At 33.9% G+C, this 22,812-nt stretch overlaps 1 long non-coding RNA gene across 1 annotated transcript; it reads right to left on the reverse strand.

The window, feature by feature from the left end:
* Positions 1-1,330: 1,330 nt before the first annotated feature.
* On the reverse strand, positions 1,331-16,581 carry LOC116175477. The gene is made up of 3 exons (XR_004146322.1): positions 16,414-16,581; positions 1,637-1,695; positions 1,331-1,564 (listed from the first exon to the last, which is right to left on the reverse strand). It is a non-coding gene; the product is annotated as an uncharacterized LOC116175477 (long non-coding RNA).
* Positions 16,582-22,812: the final 6,231 nt, after the last annotated feature.

Below are 22,812 nucleotides of genomic sequence, written 5' to 3' on the forward strand. Positions count from 1 at the left end.
TAAATTAACATATTATATTGATAAGAGAGTTAACGGTTGGACAGAATTGTTTGTTTCTTAATTTAACATGTCAATCAAGTACGTGGAAGTACAAGTCAAACAGGCCGTATTTTGTTCTGTCATTGAGATTTTTCAAAGAGTAATTTCGTTCGAATTTTTTCAAAATGTGATAATTTTAGGTATGTAATTTCTCTGGAAATTGCGAATGGTGGCAATTATTCGTTTTAGAGAACTTGTCTAAACGTTCATTGAGCGGGTTGTGTTTTCTAAAAGTGACAGCGTGACAGTTCGACTACTAGTTAATAATAAAAAATTATTAACCACTTTGAACAAATGCCGAGAAAGCCTACTTTACAAGTGGAAAAAAGGTTAATAATCATGTCATCAGACGCTAGTAGTGGACAGCGTATTCCGATGTTTGTTTCTTAACGTATTAACCACTTTGAACAAATAATTGAGAAAGCCTAACTTTTTAAAAAGAATTAAATAATCATGTCATGACGCTAGTAGTGAAAACAATTTAACGTAGAACCGGTGTTTCTTTAACGTAGTAAATGTACTTTATTTTACATAATTTATAATTGTTACAACTTTTGCAGCAATTTAAGAATGAAATTAGTGCTTATTGATCGAGTTTAACTTAAAACATCGAAACCAGAAATATTTTCTTAAAATGTTATATTAAAGGTAATACCAACCAGATTATAGGTAGTTTGTTGTTTTAATTGATCATTTGTTAACGTATTAACTCATGTCAATAATATTAAACAAAAAATCAGTCTTACATTTTTTCACAATACCCTGCATTTCCGGGTCTCTTCTTACATTGGCCAAAATTTGTTGCGTGAATAGATATAGTATAGTTCACTTGGTTGAATTTCTCCATTGTTTCCTATTTCATTTCATTAATCTAAAAGGAGAACTGTGTTATTACTTTGCACTCAATTGACACTTTTGAGAAAGTTACTTATACAATAGAGTGACCGATATTGGTGTTCATTTAGTTGAATTTCTTCATTCATTCTTATGGCATTCCATTAATCTAAACAGAAAATGGTGTGTAGGTACGTAGGTATCTTGCGCTTAAATGACATGTTTTAAAAAAATCCTTAGTTATCACAAAAGACTCACCAATATTCTTGTTCGCTTGGTTGAATTTCTCCAATGCTTCTTATGCCATTCCATTAATCTAATATCTAATAGAAAGAGAGAGCATTTATTTCAACCACGAATGTGGTGTAACTGTCACACAATAACAACGTATAAAAAACACAATAAAGTACAATAAATAATATAAATATATCTATAAAAAAGAAATGTAAATAGGTGTATATATTAAAATTTATTTATTTATTTTTTTTTTTTAAATATGACTAGCATTTTTTGATATTCGTAAAGAAATCATCCAGTGTGTATAGCACCATTGATTGAAGAATTTTTCTAATTTGGTTTTAAAAGGAGCCAACATTGTAATACATTTGACATGTGCCGGAAGGACATTATACAATTTCATCTCTCATCTAAACAGAGAAATTTATACAATTGCTGTTGCCAGTCCATTAATCTAAAAGTAGAAATTAGTATGATTTTACACTCAATTAACATTTTTTGAAAAAATTGGTAACAAATGACTCACCGAGATCCTCGTTGAGCTTGGTTAAATTTCTTCATAGCCTCTCATGCCGTTCCATTAATCTAAAAGAAGAAATCTGTATTACCTAACACTCAATTAACAGTATTTGAAAAAATCATTAATACAAAACAGTCCATTAACCTCAATTTAATTTAATTTTAATTTAACTAGAAATGGTTAAACCGATCCTATCTCAAAAAGGCAGTATGAATATTACTAAAAAAAGTAAGACCAATCCCAACGCAAGTCGCCAGAAAGGTTATTAAAAATAATAAGAACGGTCGTAACGTAAAAAGTCACTACATTTAGTAAGACCGATTGTATCGCAAAAAATCACCAAAAAAGATACAAGAAATAGTAAGGACAATTCTAACGCATAGACGCATAACCAAAAATATTGCTAAAAATCCTAACGCAAAAAGTTGCCGAAAAAGTTACTAATATAAACGCGCAATGTTTCGGGACATAGTGTTACAGGGCCGTAGCCAGGGGGGTGCCAAAGGGTGCCTGGCACCCTCTGACCGATCACGATCAGAATCGTAAAATAAAAATCTACAATAGTGCTATTTTTGTACATTGTAAATTAATTATCACAAATGTACAATATTATTGTTGTTCATAATTATCACAATAAAATTGAATAAAAATGATTATTCTTGATAATTATAATACCTACATACGTACTACATTTTGTAGTATGAGTACAATAATGGTTATTAGAATTATGCAATTTGATTCAAAAGTAACAAGCTTAAATAACCAGTTTCAGACATATCTGAAATCTGAAGTTATGGATTGGATAAAATTAGTTTTTTTTAAATATATTTTTTGCTTTTTTGACAAACAACTCTCTCGAGACTTCATTTTTGTAAACAATAAGTGTACCCTCCAACATTTCGTTTGCACCCTTACAATTTTCGTGCTAGCTACGGCCCTGTAGACTGTAGTGTTACCATGTAAGTCCACAAAATCAAATTGGATAGCCTACGCTGATCAATCGTGGGCTAACAACTAAAGTAAACAGCATACCTAACTTTCGGTTACTGGTAAGGTACCTACGCGAAAAAGTCTGCAAATCTCATGCTGTAATGGGCTAAGGATCAAAGCTTTTCCATTATGTAACGTCTATAAAAATATCCCGCCGAATTCTTGAGCAAAATACATGGAAATTAATTATATACAAGAGTTTATGTTTTAAATTAAGCCAGAATGAAAACCGTAAAATGTCATCTTACCAAAACACTTGAGAATAAGAGTATACTGAGCTATGCTCTCACGGTAATTAATTAATGGGTATACCAAAAACATTCCATTGAATTTCCTAACAAATCGTTTTTTAAGCTTACAAGCTATAATTAAACCAATTACATGATTAGGGATTATCCTCTCTCTGTCTTCAGTGCTCACACAAAATTTAAACTTTATACGTGACACTGTGTCGCACCCTTACAGTTAGTAGATTAATTAAGTAAGTCACTGTCGGTAAATGTTTCAGAAATCCGTGTATTTTTCGGTACTACATTAATAACGCTTATAATCCAGCCGCTGAGAAGTTTTAACGAGATTCTCAAGTTCCGAGAATACTTATAATTGAAAAGTGTACATTATGGTTTTTATATAGCTAACGAGTTCATAAATTTGTGGCAAAACTTCTAATTAACTTAAAGAAACCTACTGTTTTAAGTACCTTCATTGACGGAAATATTTCCTAATAAAAATAAACTCCAATTCAAGCTGTACGCGGCGATGTTCTGGTGAAGTTGTCGAATTACGAAAATTTAATTGGCTTTGGAGATATTATCATCGGCAGTTCGATGTTATTGGATCGCATGTTGAGGGCGAATAGATTGAGAGAGAAGTAACAAATTAAGGATAATTGTGTTTTACCAATTCTAAGTTGCAGTATTTTGCCGAAGAGATTAATCAGGTTAGGGAACGAATTTTGTATAGGTCCTACCACAATAACATATACCGTACATGAACATCTTAATATCGGATCTTTTCGTAAGAACAATGGTGAGTTTTTAAGGTGGTATCATGACTTAATGGTTGAAGCTTCGCTACCGGACAGTGGCGGACCGGCCAATTAACTTTTCGAATTTTAGAGCCGCATTCCTCAACGCGAACAAAGGATGGTCGCGTGATGAATTCTCCCGTTTAGCCCGGGGTTGTCATTTTTTTCAAAGAATTTCTGATACACTTGTGCTGCTATTGGTTTTTACTTTGGTTTATAATTTTCCTCCTTATATATAAAATTTCAAATGCCAGCCGCCTTTCGGTTACCCGCAGCTTAATGTGTTAGCAGGAACACTAGGCACTCCATCAAAGCAATTAACAAATAATTATGTAACATTGGAGGTATGTTCAGAGAAATTTATTTTAAGTAGATACTTGTTCTAATATACATTTCTGAATTGAATTCTGTATATTTCGATTTTTTATTTTGCAAAAGTATCTCCTTTCATCCCTTAGTATACTTCCAATCCACCAGTGGAGCTCAGTATTTCACCCATATAGCAATCTTTTCAAATAATTACATCACCAGCTTTTCTTTCCTTCATATTTGTTGCCTTGCTTAGAATACCATAACCATTCAGAAAAGCTTGTCCAATGAATCCCGATTAAAACAAACTAATTCCGGTAAGTTTTCCGATTTGTTTAAAATTCACGAATGAAGATGAATTATTATCGACGTTAGGTCAACATTAAGTATGTAAACTATCATCGACTATTAGTCCTTCGCGGTGGGCAAGCTTTGCATTAATGAGACTGTTGTTCCCATCGCATATCTGAAATGGAGATCGCATCAGCTGTCTCATTGCGAAGAAGAGAATTAATCCTTAACTACATATAAGCAGATCTAGCTAAACAGACAACTGATGCAAGAAGAGCTTATAATTATGTTACTTTTATGTAAATTAGAATTATTCAACTTCACAACGTAATTAAGGAATTAAATTCTCGATTTTATATACATAGGTACATAATAGCGAAATTGTTGCAATTCCCCTCTTTTTAATCGTTGCATCCCGACATTTTATCTTTAGGCCGTATTACAATTCCAACTAACTGGAAATATTGAGAAATTTATGATGGCATTAATTTTTCTTATCAAAAACGTAAACCGTAATTAATTTCTACTACCTTACGGCGAAATGATTTAGTGAATGCCGTAATAAAATACATCTACAGTTAATTTTCGAATTTTTATATTTGGTAAAGTATCAAATTTTATGTGGCTGATACCTAAAGTGGAGATGCTTAAAATGCAGATAAGTCTGAAATATTCGTCCAGCTCCAAATTCCCTCGCTGATACCATTAAATTTTAATCGTGTTTAGTGTGCTGTATTTGCGGCCTATAATGGAAGTACATAACACCTTCCATATCTGTTTGTGTGTATTAATATAACGAGGAATTCAAAAAAACGTTTAATTTTATTGAAATTAGTTTGATTGAAATAACTTTATCTGTAAGGATTTCGGCCGAAGAACTATAAAATTTGATGGTCTTAATGGATTGCTTGAGATATTTTTAATATCCAGTTTCGTTGGACATGCGGCCGATAGCGAGTTTATTTTTGCTTATCTATCAAGTATCTAGTGTTTCACTCAGAGTACGAATCCAAAATAAATTTTAAAAAACTACATGCAGTCAAAGTGAAAGTGAAAACATGATAACCTTTTAGTATTAGAAAATAGCGCAAGGCCTTTCTGCCTTTTTGTAGGTTTAATCTTTTAGCCGGTCCCTGTGGCGCAGTTCACTTGAATCTGCGGTACTAATGGTCCCTGGTTCGAATCCGGGTTCGGGCATGGATATTTGTAAATGTAAGTATAGTGGGTTGGGTTGGTAGAGCAGCCTTGGCTGAAACCCCGCCCACTCAAAAATAAAGGCAAAATAAATAAATAAATAATTTTATACCTTTTAAGGTTAGGACACATGTGTATCGCCAGTATACAGTATTGAAAAGTTCAGTGTCAGTTACATTTTTTTGGTATAATGACCTCACTTCAATATCTCTTTTATTTGGCGAAATACGAAGAATGTTTAGGATATAAAAGGAACCACAAATGTTTATTAAATTTCTAAAAGGCGATCGATTTCGGGTTTTCTATCTACCCATCATCAGGCCATGCGTCATTTGAATTATATATAAAGCAGCAACATTGATTAAAATTGGATAAAAGTGTTAAAAATTTACATTAATGAAGACGAAGGTACATCGGAATATCTTGACTAGGAGACCTCTTATATGGCAGCAAATATAACATTTATAAAATTTTAACAAAATTAATTTAATAAATTTTATATTTGCTGCCATATAAGAGGTCTCCTAGTCAAGATATTCTCGTGTACCTTCGTCTTCATTAATGTAAATTTTTAACACTTTTATCCAATTTTAATCAATGTTGCTGCTTTATATATAATTCAAATGACGCATGGCCTGATGATGGGTAGATAGAAAACCCGAAATCGATCGCCTTTTAGAAATTTAATAAACATTTGTGGTTCCTTTTATATCCTAAGAATTTACAACGAACCCAAAATAATGGAGAACTACATTACATATACGAAGAATGTGTCAAATATAATTTTATCTGTGACATTACGATCTTTCCGGTCACATATTGAAACTTCCAGTATCACTTCCGGTTTAACAGGTTTTTGATGCAAGTTTTGTTTATTAAATGCGAGATTTTACGGTATTTGAAAATATTAATCAATTTGCTGTACGACAACATAAAATATGCATATGCTTAATATGTATACAAAAAAATGCAGAAATGTGTGAATGAATTACTAGAAAACTTATGAAATCTAGAATACCGTGTGCTGTCAGGATCGCCGGGTCTGTTGTGTTACACCGGGAGATCGTAACGCGCAAAAATAAGATTGCTTTCACATTGGCGATTTTTAGCAGCGCGGCAAAACCAACCGGCTGGGAACGTCAAGTCAGTCAAGTGTCAATAGTGAAATGAATTCCAACGAAAAAACACTTATTTTTGCCCTACTGATAAGTTAAATTTTACAATTTAATTGGCAGTAATTTTTTTTAGAAGGCTAGGTACTGAAAAGGAAAAAAATTATAGACTTCGCTGCTAAACATGCACTAAAATTTTACAAAAGAAGTGCAAAATGTGTTGTAACAGAAGTGAGTGAGTGGGTAAAATAATAGAAAAAAGATCGGGATTTATTTGGGCACAAGCCCAACGGGAACTAAAAGAAAATTATCATTATTGTCCATATTTTTCCTTTTTGGAGGGCCGGACGTTTCGGACAGTGGTCTATATCCTGCTCCAAATCTTGCTCTGTGTCACTTTCACCAATGTTACTTATACTGTTAGTTGGCATTTCCTGGTCTTTCGTGAATAGCAACAAATGTAAGTACCATAACGAAGCTACATTAAAATCGTCACCGGAAACTCTTCTACCTTCTTCATCTCCTTTTAAAAGATCCTTGCACATGCTCTGAACCTTCTCAATAACAAAATCGCGATGCTTCTGGATTTTTGTACATCTTCGAGCAGTACAAGTGAGAATCGACCTCTCAAATTGATTGCAATTAAATCACAAACTTCTCCATATCAACCACATGCATATTTTATCTTGTTATACAGGGTGTTCTTAATAAAGGTCACCGGCCAGGCCATATCTATGAAACCTCAAAGCGGAAGGAATTCTGTGGAGTACTGGACTCGGATCATCAACTTTTTGGACGATAAGAACCTACACACTGTATTTAGTAGCACTTTTTATTACGAATGCAACTATGTACGTCACACAAATAAAAACAAAAGTTGTTGGTTTCAACAGGATGGTGCACCCGGGCACAACGTCTTAATCGCGCAAGCATACGTTTCTAACATTTTTTCTATTTTATACGATTATAAGGGTTTGGAACACGTTTTCATTAACTGCTCCTATACTGTGTGTCACAGCTTGCATACAATATATCTCCAATTAACAGCTTTATTTTATGAAGGTCTTAAGAGCATTAACTTCGATTGGATTTCTCCAATGTATACCTACATGTGTAAGAGGGTTGTTCCAGCAGTATATCTATTGTCGGTGCTCATGACATTGGCCAATTTTTACTATAGTCCCTTTTCCAATACCATAATTGTTTCCGCATTGGAGATATAGTAAATAAACTTTGAAACAGAAAGCCTGTAAACCTTAATATTGTTGATAAAAAACGAATTCTGAGCGCTTTCGCATCAAGGTGGTTATTATACTTTAAATAATGAATGTTTGTCCACTTAAGACTTTGAAAGCTCTGAAACTTCCATGGATCTTTTTACATACTTAAGGCTTTTGGTTTGACATTGGGATTTCATAAAAATCCATTCATTGTTTTCAATTCGTTCACCATTTACTTTGTAATTTCACTTTACAGCTTCATTTCCTTTTCAAATGAGTTCGACTCCTTAATTCATTTTGAAAAGGGCTTCAGTTTCAACTTTAATAAAACGCACGCGTTTCGACAGTAAGGCTGTCATCATGGTCGCTGAAAATCACTGCTTTGCTCTCGTAACGTGTAAGTTTAATTAAAGTTTCATTGCGGTTTGTTGGTGTTTTAGTTTCAGCTCTTTGTATTTTACGAGGGAGGACTTTTTAAATAGACTACCTATGTATGCATACGATGTCTGTATTGTAGTTCTAAGTACAAATTTTCGTTGGGACACTCTTTATAAGGATACGTTTAAATTTAAATTAGTTTTATGTACTTCACGAGACCACAAATCTTGAATGGGTCTAGTCGCCATCTTAATTTTCGTATTCAGCAGAAGGCAAGACTTTTTACTCGAAAGTAAAATGATTCGATGATTTCTGCGAATTCTACTCTGCAGGTGAAACATTTCGAAGCTCCTTGCATCAGTAAAGTGTGAAAAATTTTATATCATAGCAGGAATCTCGTCCACCCTGTTAAAATCATGGTCATAATGCTTTACACTAACACTCATAACCAATGATTTCACGCTACCCGTTTCATGCTTCACGTATTGGAACCATCACTTGGTCAATTTAATGCTTACACACTTGTAACAAAACAACGCAAAAAAGGGGAGAGTTTAGCTTCCTTCAGTTAGTGAATGAAGTAATTTAATTAGCATTTCCAAATAACGGTTATAACGATCGCCAACTTACGTTAGCACGATTTACTTTTACCAATTGATATGCAAGTGGAAGTCACGCACTACGTCAAATGATATGATTTGGTAGCACAATTAATTCCACTCCGCATGACTTCGTGTTAAAGCTTCATATTATGTGGAAACCAATCCGGTTATTGTTATTTGAACATTTTATTATCGGAATACCTGACTTTACAACTTAACTCAAATAAAAATAACCGTTGCGCAACGTTTTTTCATTCCAATAAATTGACGCCAAAATAACCGTCGTATCTACGTAATCAGTTTCCGTAGCCGTCGGTTTTGATGGCGGACACCTTCTGTCCGTTGGGGTGTAACGGCTCCCATTAGCTATTCAGGTGTAACATGTGCTTGGGTTTACTTTACCGGCCGCTCGTGGACAGGTGCGTATACACCTGCTCGAGCACCCTGTAAGTGTTCCTTCTATCTTAAATGGTAAAACGAATTCTTAAAGAATGAAAGAGGGTAAGAGGATTAATATACTTCACCTGCCTTTAAAGTAATTTTTTGACTCGAATAAGCTTTACTTGAAGCGCGTTAAGACAATCAGATCTAAATCTATACGAACTACGCCTTTGTGCTTATTGGTATATGGATGGATTCTATAGCCGCAGATCGTTCCCACATATTTCAACCCAAAAAGGCACATGTCAGCTTTAATCTTGGTTATTATCTGACTGCTGCATTGAATTAGATACGGACTGGAAAGATTCTAAAATCTAGTAACGTGACTAAAATGGTCTTCCCTAGTATCCAACTAACGGCTCATTTCAGCACAACCCACAAAGTTGTGCTTTCCTGTTCGCGTCATTCCAAAGCCGTGTAACCTTGGGAAAAGGATTTGTGAATGACAAGCTCAATTCTTCTTCCAATATTTACGCCTGCAATTTGCTGATAAGCCTTCTACCCTTCCAATCTACACATTTTTCTCTTAAAATGTCCATCAATTCCCACAGAACATCAAATGCCTTTACCAAATCAATTCGAATCGAATTGCTCTTCTGTCACATGTTCTTTTATTAGCCTTCTATTTAACAGTGTCAACAATATTCTATCATGCTGATTGTTCTATGCTCACCACACTTCTTTGTCCCTTTCTTTTTAGCCAGAAGTGTTCTTCAGGCAATCTTCACGCCATTCCCCTCATTCCATCTATCCCCGTAGCTTTACCTAATTTCATATCTTTTATTGCTCTTTCTACTTCGGTAAGCACAATACTGGCTCCTATATTGTCAGGACAAACTGATTTTTCAGTTTCCAGTTCCAATTGCCTTAGTTTTTCAATTGTTATGTAGTAGTATACTCCGCCATTGACTCAGAATTTCTTTCTCTTCTTTCAGTTCTTTCCCATTCCTTTCTTCCATCTCATTGCTACAAACAGCTCCTGATGATCTATCCCAGGTAACCGCTTCAATCCTGTCGTAAATAATATCGCGTCTTCCTATCCTATCAAGGTTTTCTATTTCATTACATTGATTTTCCCACCACCATTTCTTAGCTTCATCAGTTTCTTTTCCCAACTCCGTATTTTGCCTCCGATATTGTCTTATTCCTTCTTCGGTATTGATGTTTTTGTATCTTCCTCTCTTCCATCTTTGCTATCATTTCTTGATTTATCCAAGGCTCTTTGATCTGATTTCTTTTTTATATCCAACTTTTTCTTCACCTGCTTTGATTATTCCCGCCTTGATTCTGTTCCACTTACACTCTACACCTTTCCCGACTTGTGGCGACTTTAGATTCATTATTTCTTCACCCATCAATTTCTCCTACTTCTTCCTTGTCCATAGACTTTAATTTGCCTAAGTTCCATTTTCTTTCCGTGCTCTTTTGACAATTTTAAGTCTAATTCTGATGTTTGCCATAAGTAGAATATATGGTCACTATAAATATCGGTGCCTGGTAACCCGCACGCTCACTTTACTGAGTTTACTCCGTTTCTGTATCTTTGTTCTACAAGTTGAGATCTAATGCTGCTTTCGAGAAAAAAATTAAATGATACAGTTTTCAAACATTTCTCACAAAAAACTGGTATTGTGGGAAATATTTTTGTGCAATGCAGTCTCGCGAATTTTTATTAGTCAATCTTATCGTAGCGTAGGATACTACACGTGAACAACATCTAAAATTGATGCAATTAAAACTACCCTACAGTTTCATGGTAAAAAACAATGTCCTGGAAACGATAAAGGGAGAAACAGATATTTTTATTCTGTGAAAAATTACCATCATACTTTCCGGGAAATATGACGTAATGTTCGAGAACATTCGCGAGCACTCGAGTTTGCTATATAAGCAAATTGAATTGCGTTTTAACAGTTCCAATTTCAACGCCGAAATAATAAATAGTTCGCGCTGTTATAAATTGTGTTAATGTGAGTGATAAATAATCTTTTCAATTTATTTCAAAACTGTTATAAATATATTGTTAATTAATTGTAAATAATTAAGTCGCGTACTTAATTTACGTTACAGTATCTTGGTTTTCAGCAAAACACACACATTAAACATACAAGTATAAAACAAATACCTACAGAGAATACACAATATACTTAAAACAATTACACGGCAGAAATTAAAACACTTTCACAGTAGAAATTTCCCACCTTGTGTCTATGTTCAAGAAAGTAATCAGGAAGGACTCCCGATCTGCTTAATCAAAGAAAAAACCAAATTGTAAATCAGCATATGCATGGTAATGCAGATCATTGGCAAAGTTTAAAATTATCGATGTCACGAGTAATCTAACTCAAAATAGACTAGAGCCTCCACATCTACACTACATCAGAAACCTTTTAGTGAAAATTTGAAGTCTCTAGCTATTGTAATTGCTGAGATCTCAGTCGGACAGTCAGCCAGCCAGCCATAACGAATATAATAGCGTATTTTTTTTCCAAAAATGCGCTATAGCAAAATAAAAAAGTAGTCGGTATTGGCAACAAAAGACCACAAATATTGGGTTTGAAATTATTTAGAGTAAACCAAAAAGACATCAACACAAAACCGAAGAATAGTAAGTAACTGATCTGATCTGTTCTGGTCCTCTGTATGTTTGGTCAAGAGAAATACTACTTTTACTTTGGCGACACTTCCATGTACATTGTACAATTGGGGCAAGGCACATAACCTTTGTCGAGTTTCTAACATTCTGTTGTATTATTTATTAGGTTAGCTTAGCTAGGATTACCCGAATATTTTACCATCTCCATTGATGTTAATAATCAATAAGCAATTAATCACCCATATTCAATATAAAATCCATTAAAATATTTGTGCGCCCATAAATGCGGAAGTCATTAAAATATAGGCTCCCATAAGGTTAAATACATATTCAAATCCTTTATCTATTAAAATGAAGCTATAAACAAAATTCATTCATTATACTCATTTGCTGAAAAAAAACCAATTAATAACGGTCGTGACGAACTCTTGACAAACCAGAACAGAGCCACATAAGTCTATATAATAAAACAGGTAGTCGATACATTCCCGTCTAGAACAAACTCTACTACTGCCACTAATGAAGTAGGAATATTTTCAATTACGTGCAATACCCATCTCTTTTTTCTAGATACGCGATGATAGCATTTTCTTTCTTTTTTTTACGTAGGAAAGATCCTTAGAGGTGAACTCAATTGTTTCAGTAGTAATCAGTAAACCGGACCGCGGGCATATATTTTACAGACGTTATCTATTTATTGCATTAAGAGCAAGACAGAAGTTTCTTGTAGCTATTCCCTATTGATCACGGTTAAAAAATTCAATGGTCAGCTTTAGCCTTATTATAAGGGACCGTGAAAACCAATAAAGAGTCCTGATTGGTTCGCTAGCAATTAACAAGTTTATTACATGAGATTATCGCATGACTTTATCTAAGTAATTCCAATGCTAATTGATTTTATGTGAGTAAGATGGTTTTTTTTCCTATACATCCACCGGATAGCACTTTTACGAAGTAGGCATGACAGCGGCTTCCTGAACCTTAACACTGCGCCCGGGGAAGCATAAAATCCTCTTGACAAATATCGGTAATTTTTACGATGGTAGTAAATGTTATTTTTTTTAACTAAGCGGCGGTATAAAAAATTCAAAATTTTTACATAAACAAATGATTACAATTTAATAATTTTATTGACATGTTTAAGAGCGTATGCCAAATAAAAAATTAAATTTATGCTTGGAATATTGGCTATAAAGTCGTAATGTTCTGGAACCATATCGGGTGGACATAGGTTTATGCATTATAGAAGTAGTTTTATAAAATTGTAATGTTTATACACGGTAATATTTTCAAGTACATAATATCCCGCAATTTTCAAAGAAGATTGTAAAATTCCAATAAATTTGATTTTCGATTTTAATTTTCTACAATCTTTTTGCTTTGTTATTAAGCGAAATATTACAACTAAGGCTATTAAGTTATAATTTCATATTTAACAGCTTACTCATATAGTCTTTTGCGAGATAAAACTAGAGGGGTATTTTATTTCCATTAAATATGTCAACTTTTATTTCTCTTTTCGATATATTGTGTCATTCTTACTGCAATAATTTGCAACGTAGGGGGTGAAGATATAAGTTATATACAAATTTGTCCAAGTTTGATTATCCAATTATGTTCCATGCGGTGGTGATACAATTTTATGCCTTCATTTTAGCACTCTTTATTTGCTTCATCAAAATCCAAGGTACCGAACTTATTTTTCATTGGACCGTAACCAATTATAGGAAATTCAATTTCGAAAACTTAAAACTTAGACCAACTTCACGAAATCACAAGAACAAAATTATTCCGAATACCAAACACACCCTTTTGTGTACCTATATATATTACCGTGTGTACGAGCAATCCATGGTCAAGTCAAAATATTGCTTTTCAGCTTTTGGTTAGTTAACGTAAGTGAATTATGATTCTTATTGACTATTAATTACGAATTAGTATCCGACTTGTCTGAGTGTCAGACGTTAGAATTGCTTTCGCTATATTTTATGTGCCGCGTACTCACTACCCCTCTTATTTGTTTGTTTGTGTTGTTCTCTGTTACAGAAAAAGCAGAACGCGCCCTTTGGAGCTCACAAGGTTGCAACCCGAAGTTCGAAGCTAATCTTTTTTATCTTCTACGACTCCTTGACACGTTTGATTAAATGATTTCTGGTTTTAGATACAATCGAATTGCAACTACTACATTTGTTTGATATTCAGTTAATAGCTCCCTTGTTTTCTGCGGAAGCCTGTTTTGATATTAATACTTCTTCCAACTACGTGTTGGCCTCTTTTTAATAAAAATTAATTTAAATTTAAATATTTGCATTGCACATCTATGTATTACACAGTGTCCTATTTGTAATATTTTAAAATCATTTATTAAATCACCCTCGATTTTCACTTAAATTATTGTATGTTCTATCCCTATCAATTATTTTATTTATTTTAGCTTGTCAAGACTAGAACGAGGATCTCTTAGTCTGCCTTTGGCCTTTTTGGCAAGTATTCTCTCCTCTCTTTTGAACCTTAAATTAAGTGACGCCTATCCGGTTTGGCTAGTGTACAGGAATCCCGATATTCACCCCGACCCACCTCTACTTTGCCTGAGCTTACCGTGTGTTTATTTTTTTTATTTGCTTTTATTTTTGAGTGGGCGGGGTTTCAGTCAAGACTGCTGTACCAACCCAACCTACTATACACTTACAAATATCCATGCCCGTACCCGGATTCGAACCAGGGACCCTTAACACCACAGTTCAACTTTATCTGAACTGCGCCACACGGGTCGGCTATCTCAAGGTAATTTTGTTACTTTTGCCCAGAATGAACGTAACACCTTCCTCATTGTAACTTTTTCTTCCATGACAGTATTTTTCGGATTATCACTAACTTTATTTTTTGAAATAAGAATGACATGTATTGGAATGAACAATCATCTGTTTCACTTTATCAACCTTTACGGTTAAAGAGCGGCTTAGCCTACTCATTGAAACCTATTAAAATTTCAATTTAACAAATGCTATAAAATAAAGTAGGTAACTAAAACCTGAATACATCACAAATAAATTCAAGACAGTTTGCAATGAATGCCCATCTTCCATAGCCACATTATTTTTGTGCGTGGGGAATAGTTTTTATGATCGTGAAGATCAGTGACGCAATAATTTAGTAAATTTTGAGTCAAGCTCTTTACTTAGAACGTGTGGTTTCAGCATGTGAATGCTGTAATCATCACATCGAGCGTTGAGTGCTGAACATTTCTATATCGTAACTGAGAATAATGGTGCGTTTATACAATCATTATAATTACTTCACTATCGTTAGATCATTGAGATTTGTTTTCAAAAATTAGTCTAAGAATATGTGTACCAAATTTCATTCCAATCGGTTCGGCCGTTTAGCCGGAAATGGGAGTACAACCGATACAAATCTTAAAATTTCTTTGGTAAGCACCTGTAAGATTTTTGGTCTCAATATTGATCGTGCACTAATTTGGCAAGAGCATAGCTCAGTTTTAACATCAAAACTAACAAAAGCGTTGTTTTCTCTTAGGCAATTAAAACGGATGTGCCGTCAAGAATCACTAAAAATGACATACTTCTCATATTTCGAATCTCATTTAAGATATGGTTTGTTATTTTGGGAAAATTCTAAATTTGTCATAAATATTTTCAAGTTGCAAAAGAGAGCCATTCGTGTTTTAGTTGGAGTAGGGCCTCTAGACTCGTGTCGCCCCCATTTTATGAAATTAAAAATACCAACTGTATATAACTTATTTATTTTCGAATGTGTAGTTGTAGTTTATGTACAGTGTAACCTTCACTTGTTTAAAATTAAACGTAACTCCGAGTTCCGACTATCATGCTTACAGTACAAGACATGCTCAACTTATTAGAATACCAATAGCTAAATCTTCAATTATTAATAATTCACATACAGTAATAGCTGTGAAGATATACAATTGCATTCCTCAGGGTAAACAGTCAATTATTTCACTTGGTATGTTTAAAAAAACGTTAAGAATGAGACTTAATTCCTTTGTTTCTTATTCTTTAAAGGAATTCTTTGATGTTTTCCAGGATTGAGTGAGTTTACGTAGTTTAGTATTTATTAATTTTTAACTATATATGTATATTTATATTTTCTTGTTGTTTGTTTATGCTTGTTAATGTTTGTAAATTTTTTGAAATATTCAACACCTCTCTGGTAAAGAATAAAAGTATCTATCTATCTATTTGTTTGATTCGGATTCCTGGTGGTTCAAAACGTGTATTTCCGTCAAAAAAGAGAGTACAAAGATGCTTATCGAAAATAGATAAAAAAGTTTCTGCGAAAACGTTTCAACTGATGATCGGACAATCCTCATTTCCTTCCCAAATGAATCGCCTTATTCTTATCAGATTCGACTTTTGGTTCTTGACAACGCGGAAAGAAAAGCAGGTCGATTTAACAATGTTTCCGGTGACCAATGGCAAGTCAAGTAAAATTTTATGCTACGTCGCCCCATGACGAAAACACTATTTTGAAAAAATAACAAAATTGCAATAAAAACAGTTAACCATACCAGATTTGATATACAAGTGTGCTGTATATTAAAGTAATAACAACATTATTGTTTATAAATAACCCAAAACTCACCCCCATTGCCTTGTAATATTATCACCAAAACAAATGAATCAACCGCACTTTTACACGTTTAACTCACAACTGGCATAAATTTTAATGTTATCGCAAATAGAGGTCAAATTTCTCCCCGGGCCTGACTTATCTCCACAAATGTACCTGTTTACCATTCTACAGTAAAATCGCATTTGAGCATTTGAAAACGGTGTGTTCGATTATAACGATAATAATTGTCTTATTATTATTCGTATAATTTAGTATTATCCATATGAAAAAGGTAATTGACGCAGTCTCACAGTATATAAGTAACAAAAGCTGTAAATTCAAATAAACGGACAAAAGCATATCAAGACAAAATTCTTCTAGATGTCGCGTCGTTTAAAATTTTCGGAAAAGAATCGAAAAAAGTACAAAAAAGTGACAAAATAGTAATTCTTGAAGTTCTTGGACAGATTTTGTGGATTGGTGTAATGTAAATATTAATTCAAATGAGGAAAGTTACCACAAACTTAAGAACCAACAAATCCCCTCTAGCTCTACGTGTCTCTCCAAATTTTGGACGTCACTTTTACCGCCTTGTTATTCAGCAAGTGTATATACTCGTAGTTGATAAGCACCATTTTTGTTTTAATGACCTTAACACTGGAAAGTTATACTTGAAGAAATCCAACTCACGTTACGTTTAAGAATGTTATATAACATATATAAAATAAAACAAACTATTAAAATATACATAATTTATACATATAAATAATACATATTATAAACCTTCAATCATTAACACTAACGATGTGTAGTAAAAGTGAGAGGCTCGTTCACATTATAGAAACAATTATTGAGTAGCAACATTTTTACTTTCCGCTTAAATATACATTTATTTTGAATAGTTTTCAGATCGCTTGGAAGCTTATTAAAGAAATTTACACCGACATGGTTTGCTGACTTAGTACTATTCTTAACCTTAAAATTTACAAAATCCCTATATTGTGTTATAAACTATGAATATCACAATTCCTCACAAGTTTGTTCTTATTTAAATGAATGTGACATAGTAACTTGAGGAGGTATACTCGTAGATGCTACGTTCAGTATTTTTTTACGTTTGAAGGTTTCACGAACCGATGTTCTCTCAAAATTATCACTAATTTTATTGACCATGTCAGTTGATAGATATTGGCTATATGCTGCAGCCACATCATTCGAACATGTTAAAGTTTTATTCCTATAATTTATTTCTTTTATTTTGGTATGGTTTATTTACATATGACTTTGTTAACTAAGCTCCAGCTGCTAGTTTTATTTTTATTAGAGGAATTGTTGATTAAATTTTTGAGTGATTTTTCTTTTCCAATATTATCTGTTGTTTTATTTCTCTTTTTAGGGGTTGGCATCGTTTAATAAGATTCCCATCGTATATTCTTTTACTTAACCAATTTAAATTCTGCAAAAGTTTTCTTTTATACAAATCTTGTTTCCTCGGACCAAGGCCCATAACACAGCTACTGGTATTCAATTCATAGCGAAACATTCATGCGGGACAACAAGAAACCAACAATTTTGGAAGCAGAGTCAGTTACAGTTACCTCCTCGCCTTTGCTTCATTCGTTGGGGTAATGAAGAATTTCCAATGCTTCCAAAATTTCAGCTTTGAATTGGTGGAAATTGTCGAGCAACCATGCGCAACTTTTCTGATGAAGAAATCAACTAATTAACTAATAAATGCCCAAGTAGTATCGTTAAACAAACATCTGCATTTTGACTTGTAAAAAAGGTTACACTCCTTGCTACGTTTATAGTTCTGCATACTTACTCATAAATGGATGATTAACAATAATTACAAACACAGGATGTTAATTATTATATTTAATAAGCAAGTATAAATCACGGATGCAATCAAACGGAACAATTTTCTTACTACTTTTTACACTTAATACCATTTACAACTGGTATTGCGTTTTAAATTGTCTTCAATGCGATGCATTCTTATTTTATTAAATCGTCGTTATCCGATCATTAATTTATACTTTATCTTAAAATGGAATTGTTTTCGCAATCTAATTTCCACATCTTTAGCGGTTGTGTTTCGCATTGTAAGATCGCATAAATCGAAGAAGAAAAGTTTAAAAACTCATCGTATGAATGAGCTTAAAGATTATCGAAGGCTAATAAAAGATATTCACGCAAGTTTCAATTAAGAGCTTAATCTGTCTGATACTGGCTTGTACTATGTAAATTAGAACTTGTAGGATGCAAGATTTATACGTATTTTATTTTGTCCAACTATCCATTAGTCGGAAAGTTTGCCGTTTCGCTATTGCCCAAAAGTAGTGTACAGCGGACGTTTTAATCGCACATGAAATTATTTAGATATTTCGTTTTATCGGTAGCGATGCATTTAACAACGGTTAAAGGTAGTTTAGAATTTCATCAATAATAAATTAAACCGGATTGTTCGCGGGGACTTCTTGAGTAAGATGTAAACTGTATCAGAATGGCTGCATAATCAAACAGCGGCCACTGCTTTATTTCGAATGTCAATGTCTACTTCTTTATGACGCCAACCGACGCATAATCTGCACTCAGTTCTCAGGAACTGTCTGCACGCCCGCAGTGATAAATAAACTCTGAAGTTGAACGTTGCATACTGAATATCATCAATGATATTTAATATTCAGAATTCACATGTGAATTTATATCCATATGCACCCCTTTATTGATGCTATTCACGATACCTATTAAAGAAATCGCTATTCCCCCACGCATATGTGGCTGTAGCATATGCTTTCGTCTTCCCTGTTTACTTTTTCCTAAATGCAAAGCGCAAATTATACACTATAATTAAATACTAACAGCAGAACAAAGAATGCCAACTTTTTTGATTTTTGAATTGAACCAACAGAAACTGTTTGCTTTAAACTCTTTTCTTTAGCTTGACCAATGATCACTTTTCCATGTTTCCTTGTTGTTCTTTGTTGTTCTCAGTGTTTGAAAGTTAAGGGACATTATCAGCTAAAATGGGAATAACATTTGTTTAGGTTGGGAGGGGGGCGGTTTTTTGGTCCAAAATTTGACGGTTCTTTTCGATATCTACATTTTCAGAGTTTGTGCGTCCCATCCCTCAAGAGTTAATGTGTCAAAATAGAAAACAAACCAGAAACAATTTAAAAAAGTGCAAACTTCAAAACAAAGAATGGTTTTATCTGCTCTAAATGATTTTATTGATTCACCAATGCGATGCACCTATTAAAAAAATTTTGATGTGATTTCATGTGTCAAGTCTGTATCAGTAAAACATATTAACTAAAGGTATATAAATACATTTTCACTTCCTTGTTTCTGTGACCCTGATACTACAACATTTTAAAGAAAAATTTATATCAGAGGAACAGAATATGTGAAAAGTCATCAATTTTAATGTCCCAATGTTTTTCTTGTGTCTTTTGATAATGCTGATCTTATACTGATACAACTAAATTAAAAAGTGAGAAATTTTACACCATTTTGCTTTTGGTTACCTTGACACCGTGTTTCTAATATTGCACCTTTTAGAAGAGATATCTGTATCAAGGGAAATTAAAGCCTAAAATGGCACCCTTTTCGCACCTTCTTGAGTTTATGTGATCCCGATATAACACACATGTGTTTGTCAACAAACATTGCATCTTCTTGCGTTTGTGTCCGTGCGTCCGTAGCATTCGCTCCTGTGAAATGAAGTCGCGGATTATTCACCCCCAAAAAATGCAGTAATTCCTAATAAATTCTCCAAGAAACGTCCGAAATACTGGAACTTTTCGAAAACGCGCTGTATAGACAAATTCATCTAGGTATTGGCCTTCCTGAGTGTGAATTTTTGTTACTGCGAATTATTTGGAGAGGGGACACGGGATCATTTTTTTGTGGGGCAGCTTTCGTGTACTCATTTTTTGTGTGGATTCTATAGGAATACCAATAAACGATTGAACTATTTAGGCAAATATTAAGGTGCGAAGACTCCCAAATATTCGCTCCTGTAAAATGAACTCTCGAATTATTCGCCCCCAGAAAGGTTATATCCAGAATATTTTATGCCTAAGAATTTTGGAATACTGGCATCCAGGAAAATTCGTTGTCGACTAATTCATAGCGGTGTAACGGTAACTCGCTTTGCAGTTTTTCAAATTTCATTTAAGTATAGGAAAATTTACATATGTACCGCTTCATACGAAATGTGAACGCGAATTCGGCGCAGCGATAAAAACGATTTAGAACGTGTGAGCTGACTTCGATAACCGCTAAACTCGGCTTTTGCGTTGGTTATCTAGAGCAGCCCAGATAACGAAAATGCATGCTATTGCTTACTACGGCACGCCGTCGTGGCATTTGCTTTGATTCCGTTTCGTTTTTTTTGCAGGGCCACTACTAGAAAATTAGAAAGCGAAAAGAGGGAGTTCCAGCTTACCTTTGACCTCCGTTCAATTTTACGATTGCTCAATTTCGACCGCGCGGTTTTAAGGGAGATCTCCACAATCAATCGGCCGTGCTAATTTTTTTTAATTGCGAAACAATTTTAAATTGTCTATGAATCTGAACTGTAGTACGGGCCTAGTTAAACTCGTGCATAATTGTCGGAAGTAAAATATGGAACGCAATGGCAGGGACAGTCCTAGACAAAAAAAATTGGGAGGGGGGGGGGGCAGACATGACATTTTACCAACTCAACTGTAAAAATTTCCAACTATATTAAGTTTTAAGTGGTATTTCCAAGTCTAATAAATCATGTAGAAAATGTAGGATATCAGTATACGGTCTCTAATACTAATTAAAAGCATTACCAAAATACCAACCTTGTGTTAAAGAAGAAGGAAGTGACTTTCCTATTAAAGAGTCCTTTTTTTATAGATTTTGCCGCAATTCCTCATTCCTTCAAAAGTCGATTTATTACATTTACGATTTACCTACTTTCGCGGCATTCGCCAACTGGTAATGAAAATTACCAACTTTTGTCAAAATTGCCAACTAGTTAAGTATTGGAGGGGCAGCCAGCCCCCCCCCTTGCCCCGTCGCTGCGCAATGGGGGTTTATAGTAGAGTTGAATTCCGTAGTTCTAATTTAATAAGCGTGTACCTGAAGCCATAAAACATTTTTTTGGACAGTAAAAGTTTATTTAAAAATAGAGGCTGATTAGCAAAAAATAATGAACATGTGCGGTTTTAAGGGTTCAACTGTATCACCCCAAAAGCGATCCAGTTTTCAATTTTTCTTGAGAGGAGCCTTTTCAAGGGAGGGCCGTACCATTTGTAACCTAAAGAAAATCACCGGTTCCAGCGGTATCTGTAGGTTACGTTAATTTCTTTTTGAATTGTATAAAGCATTGGTCGCGATTTTTCCGAGTGTGAATAATCCGGAGGTGAATGTTCTAAACGAAAATAACTTGGAGGCGTGTGGATTTGTGGCGTTACGATAAAGAATTTAATGGTGTACTGTAATAAGGTTCGTTACAGCTAGCGATTATTGAATTATCTTGAGTTATGCATAGATATTGTGAACAATATAACAAATGAACATCAGCTTATAAGCAATAAGCAATATTTATATTCCTTTTAATTTTAATTATAATTCCTACTGTTCGTTGAATTTGGCCGTGAAATATTTGCACAGTCGGATAATCGCACCGCATAGAACGACAGAATTTCAGCATAAAGAAAAAAATCCCTACTTTGAAGCTGTTGACCGGTCAAGCTTGAGCTTTAATCAAGCTTAATTGAGTTATAAATTTTGGAACGAATCGAAAGAATGATGCGAATGCTTAAGTGTTTAAAATTCTTTTAACTGCCTTAAATTAAGACTATGGTTTTAAAATGTAAAAATTATACCACGAGACGCTGGCCACTGTAACGTTCACACAAAATTCAGAAGTGGTAACCGTACGAACGTAACTTATTTACGATTATGATTAATAAAATGTAATCATTGTGAAGCGAGAAAATTGTCAAGAGTGACTTACAAGCCCACTTCTGATCAGTTTTATTGCGCCCCACTATTACGTGCAAAAAGGGGATCAATTTATGCATACTTTATTCTCAATCTCCATTTGAAAAATGAAGGTGATGAAATATATTACAAGCTGAATGGTTACTTTTTCATATAACCTGAACGTGTTTATTTTTCATATATTATGAGCCTTTTTTTATTAAAATAGGTACCATAATGTCACTTTGAAAGCGGTTGTTTATGGATTGCAAACGTATATATAATTCATAACTGCTAACGAGGTGGACTTTCTTTTTTATCACAGAATCACAAATGAACCTGGCCATATTTTTTATCCTATTTATACTTTTCCTCAAACCTTCCTTCATTAATTTAGAGCAACGGTAAAAGTATTAGTAACGTATGGGAACAAACCTGTACGTGTAGATTTATCTGTAACCGTTT

Source organism: Photinus pyralis, unplaced genomic scaffold, assembly GCF_008802855.1.
Source record: "Photinus pyralis isolate 1611_PpyrPB1 unplaced genomic scaffold, Ppyr1.3 Ppyr1.4_LG7, whole genome shotgun sequence".
Lineage (NCBI taxonomy): Eukaryota > Metazoa > Arthropoda > Insecta > Coleoptera > Lampyridae > Photinus > Photinus pyralis.